The sequence below is a fragment of the Amblyraja radiata genome, chromosome 29, assembly GCF_010909765.2.
Source record: "Amblyraja radiata isolate CabotCenter1 chromosome 29, sAmbRad1.1.pri, whole genome shotgun sequence".
Lineage (NCBI taxonomy): Eukaryota > Metazoa > Chordata > Chondrichthyes > Rajiformes > Rajidae > Amblyraja > Amblyraja radiata.
In genome coordinates, this window is record NC_045984.1 from 1,875,991 (window position 1) to 1,881,420 (window position 5,430).

The 5,430-nt window shown below is 42.6% G+C and overlaps 1 long non-coding RNA gene across 1 annotated transcript; it reads left to right on the plus strand.

The window, feature by feature from the left end:
- The first annotated feature begins 2,878 nt into the window (after positions 1-2,878).
- LOC116989679 lies at positions 2,879-4,519 on the plus strand. Its single transcript, XR_004416287.1, has 3 exons — positions 2,879-3,079; positions 3,672-3,851; positions 4,413-4,519. It is a non-coding gene; the product is annotated as an uncharacterized LOC116989679 (long non-coding RNA).
- The last annotated feature ends 911 nt before the right edge of the window (positions 4,520-5,430 follow it).

Below are 5,430 nucleotides of genomic sequence, written 5' to 3' on the forward strand. Positions count from 1 at the left end.
ACTAAGCTGCTGGCGATGCAGCCATTGTTGGCGCCACCCAGTGGTCATAGAATCAGAGTAATACAGCATAAAAACCAGTCATTCAGCCCAACTTGCTTATGCCAAGCAAGATGCCCCATCTACACTTATCCCATCTATCTGCTTTGGCCCATATTCCGTTAAAACATTCCTCTCTGCTCTTGTCCAAATGTCTTGAAAATGCTATTATAGTCTCTGTCTCAACTACCCGTCTGGTAGCAACGGAAGGCCATGTAGTAGGGAACTGCTCCAACTACGATAGTCCCATTTGGCCATGTTTGGCCCATATCCATCTAAGGTTTATCTATACTTGTGAAATTGGGCAAGTGACAGGTGTTGGTGGGGAGACATTTTGTTACGAGTGACCATAGTTATTTTTGTGTTAACATAGTTATGGAAAAGGGCAGGACTGCTCCATGAGCTGATGTTACAAAGTGCGGCAAAGTGACTGTTGATGGTATTAAACAGAAGCGTAGAAATATTGGCTGGAGTTTGTTGTTTGAGGGAAAAGGGACGTCGGGTTGGTGAGACAGTGATCGTTCAAGATGTGCATCTTCCTGCTGGAGTATGAGGCAAGGCCAGTAGGAGGATGCAATGTTGGGTGACCAAAAGTATGGAGCCTCTGGTCAGTAAAGGAGGAAGGAGGAATGGTCAGGTACAGGCAGCTGGGACCAAGTCAGCCCCTGGAGCACTGTAGGTGACTGTAGATGCTGTTCAGGAGGGCTTATTAGGGGCGTGGGATATCTTTGGCAGAGAAGATTAAGAAGAATACAAAATAGATTTTTAATGTATTTTAAAAGGAAAAAAAGGGTATCCAGGGAATGAATAGATCCCCTCAAAGTATGAGTGAAACATCTACTAGTGGAGCCACAATTTTTACCAGGGAGGAAACGTGAAGACGAAGGAGGAGGGAAAAATAATGAGGAATCTTGCAGATAGTCAGGTCTCGCGTTTGATCTAGTTTCTGTTTCTTATTGGTTTTTAGTATTAGAGTTTGCATTCTTGTTTTATTTTGGTGTCTCGCATCTCCTCTTGTTTCAGGTCCCATTTCCTGTCAGGTCGTTTACCCTCATGTGATTGTTGGCCACGCCCTGATGTGTTTCACCTGTGTCTCGTTATCCCCTGCTAGTCTGTTGGCCACGCCCTGATGTGTTTCACCTGTGTCTCGTTATCCCCTGCTAGTCTGTATTTAAGCCTTTTGTGTTTTAGTTCCCATTGCCAGTTCGTTGTGTATGCTACTTGGTATCACCTCGTTCCAGCTCTCGAAATCTTGTGACCTTGTGATCTCGACCTTTGCCTGTATTTTCGACCACTGGTTCTTGCCTGCTCCTATATGGTACTGTTGCCTCTGTTTTGCCTACCTGTGTACTGACTTGGACCGATTAAACGCCGAAGACTGATCTGCCCTGTGTCTGAGCCTGCATTTCTGTCCTCCTCCTCGTTCAGTTCTGACACAGATAGTCTGCATTACTGCACTGGAGCTAATGGACATCTTAACATGTATGGCAAAACAAAGAATTAGGGCAGAGACGGGGGAATTGGGAACAGAGGATAGACCACATCTTACCCAGTTGCCAAACATTTGACATCCACTTCCCATTCCCATACTGACCTTTCTGTCTTGGGCTTCCTCCATGTGAGAGTGTGGCTAAAGGCAAAATGGACGCACATCGCCTGATATTTCGCTGGGGCAGCTTACAACCTAGCGGTAGGAATATTGATTTCTCTAATGTCAAATAACCCTTGCTTTCCCTCTCTTTCCATCCCTCCCCTGCCCTAGTCATTCGCCTAGTTTCATTGTCGTCCTGATTATTTTCATTGTTTGTATCTCCTTGTTATCACATTTTCTACAGCCAGCAATGGAGCATTGTGGGCTCCACCTTTCCGTGCTCGCCATGTCGGAAGGAGCAAAGGCAGTGATCCAGTACACCAGCTCCAAGTAAAGATGCTGAGAGTGCGAACAAAAGAAACTGAAAACTCGATGGTCCCACGCATAGCTGAAGAATTCTTGCCGCTGGAACACTGCGGAAATGCACAATTTCCTTCTTTGTATGTGTCTTTGTCATCACATTTAATGACAATTTCAAGCCGATAATTGTGAGCAAAACATTTCCGTGCTTGCTGCTGCTGGCCGTTCATTTGCTGTGGCGAAAACAGTGTTTTAAAAGTTGCACCTCCTCCTCTCCACCCGTTTTGTAACTGCCCTGATTCCCACTACAATTCGAGACGGAAATTAATTGACGATCCTTTCACAAAGCAACTGTGCAGTAAAAACAAGAAACTATATTGTTTTGTACTGTATTAACTTCTAATAAAATAAACAAAAAAAAAAAAAAAAAGAAACTCCAAGGCCCGTATTCTGCTAATTGTAAAGTTAGACTTTCCTTAAACTCACCCTAAACCTGCCGCTCGGTCTAACTAAACCCGACGCTCGGTTTAACAAAAATTTGGTATTCTGGTAGCAAGGTTTAGTTAGACTAAAGTCTAAGGCAAGTCTAACTTTAGACTTTGGTTTTACCTGAGTCTAAAGTTAGACCGCGTTTTAGTTGCCATGTACTGCACATGTACAAGGCAATAGCAGAAGCACGAGCAGATGACAACTTCAACATGGTTGACAAAAACAAACAGCGGAAAGGAAACTGGGACGGCAGCGAGAAATAATTTCTCCTGACATTACTAGCCGATAAAATCACAATTATTGAGAAAAAAGGTACAATTTCCAGGCAACAGTTGAAAAGAATAAGGCATGGGATGCGATTTGTTCGCAATTCCAGTTGCGGTTTGGCAGCCACAGAGATCTTCGTGACCTTCATGAGCAATAGAAGAGAATGAAGTTGCAAGCGAAGGTAGAGCAGTCTTCTTACAAGAAGAGCGTGAGGCAAACGGGTGGAGGCCCACCGTCTCCCAACCCATCACCCATGTGTATGCTTATCAGGGATCTGATCCCCCACGATTTCTTACAGATCAGAAATCCATTCGATGGTGATGCGGACATTTCACAGCAAAATTATGAGACTGTGACAGTTTTTGAGTTCCTGGCTGGTGCCGGAGAGGCAAACGAGTAAGTGATAATGTCTAAATTTATATTTATCGTGAGTGTTGTCGTCCCGTGTTTAATGTACCGTAATTATATTATTCCCTGGTGAGGACGCGAATATTCTCCTAGTCGTGTCCTCGCCCCCCTCCTCACGGCCTACTACCTGGATTGGAGCGGCCTTTCCTGCCGGGTACCCGGATACATCACGGAGTGGGCGATGGCTTTCCTGGATCGCCGTGGAAGCTCCAGAGTGTTGGGCCTGCTCCATCTACATTGGAGCTGTGGTCTGCAGAGCTTCCAGCGTGGCCGGTGCTGTCTTCAGCATCGCGGCGACCCGGGGCTCTTTACCGAGGGCCGGCAGCATTGAATCACAGCCCAGCGCAGCCTGTGGACCTCGGAAGCTGCGGACTCTAGTAGGAGGCAGCCGACTCGGATGTCCAAGCCGCGGAAATGTGGTAAAAAGAATATGATGTGACAAAATATTGGTGAAGTAGGTGGGCCGTTACTGTCATCCATCTCAAGGCCCTGTGTGGCAAATCATATAGGCCTTATTTTTCTTAACATGCTGTTAGGTGTAACAAGATAGTGAGCATTTGCTTTTCTTGATCTTTTCCAGAACCAACAAGTCTGAAGAACGTGAAGGGACACAATAGTTTGACATCCCAAACCCACCCGAGGAAGATTTTCAACTGCTGGAACCAACTCATGTCGAAAACACCACATCAGAACACATCCCACAACCAAGGACCAGTTTTTCTTCCTTGAGTACACAAACACCTACAGTTCCTGCTGAAAGGTACATTTATTTCTACTACTGTGAAAGTATAAGTTGACATAAATTTCATATCATTTTTTTATTCATTTATATTGTGATGTATGAAAGCAAATAGATTTCATCATATCCACAGTATTAGTATTTCATACAGGCACAAAAAACCCCCCACGATTTTTCATTCTTAAATAAAATCTTTCGACATCACCATTCAATTATTGCTAAAGTTAGGAAACTATTCCTTGTGCCCTTTACTAAGGCTACAATGAATGGAGAAATGACATGATCATAATCATAGAATTATGTGCATTGTAGATTTTGTTATGTGTGTGTAATGATGATCAAAATGCTTATGCAAAAGTTGAATTTGATATGGGCATTTTGTTGGTAAATTCCTTAATGTATAAACTTCTGAAGATGTTATGAAATAAGTCACATTTCAGTTATTTACAACCTATCAAATTCTAGAGCTTCTCTAAGTTTTTTTAATTTGTTAAGGAATTACTTTGCAATTTGCAACATTGGCCACTGTGTTTCAATGATATTATATTTTGTTTTCCCTTTCCTATTGTACCTAAACGACAGGTTGTCAACCACCAAATTATGCCTCACCAGGACCCCTTCTCCAGCACCACCAACCAAATCACTGGAGATGACGTTGTGAGAATATGCCGAGAAAGAGCAACATCTGAAAATGGTCCATCTTGAAGAAGTACATATTATGCAAAGCAAGTCATTGAGCTAAAAAAACAATACCAGATGAAAAAGTTAGAGCTTTTGCTGATAAAATTTCCATAATGATAATTACTGCAAGGACAAACTTTTTTCGATTATTGTATTCATATTTATTTTCCTTTTCTCATATTGATACATGCATTGGTGCAACACTTTTAAACATCACAGACAAATTATGAGTGATGGGCCATTCTCAGTAGGTGCGTTTTTTGCATATTCTCAACTGGTCAACTGGTTTCAGCAGCTGAACATCTTGCTTAACTCGTGTGTACCTTCTGCTTCATGTTCTTCAGACTTGTAGGATATTTTGCCAACATCAGTAACTCCATAACTGACACAGCATCCTTTTTTTTGTGTGTTAATATGTCTGCATCGTCATCAAACACGATTTTTCATTTGTAAGAAATTGTGGCTCCAAGATATTTGATGAAGGAAAGGGGTGATGGGTTGGGATAATGCCTCCTTTTACATGCTTTTCTGAAATACACACCGCTCACCTTTTCTTGTGGCTTCATACTCTTCTTCGTTTTAATCTCTTTAGGTTAGTCTCAGAAAAAGAAGTCTTGCAAGTTGTTCAGTAATCCTTCACGACATGTGATCTTGACCCTATCCCAACTCACTTGTTGAAAAAAATCCTCAAAGAATTGGTTATTATTATAACAATTATGTTATTTATGACTCTTTTGAAAGTGGGTGTTTTCCTGACAAATACTTGCCCAAGGAGTTCCTCGGGGATCTGTGTTAGGCACGTTACTGTTTACTTTGTATACCTCCCTGTTAGAAAGTATAATTTTACTTCGGAGTCACGTGAGTGACTACGTGAAGAACCCCGCCAGGACGCATGCGTGCCATTATCGCCTCACGCTAT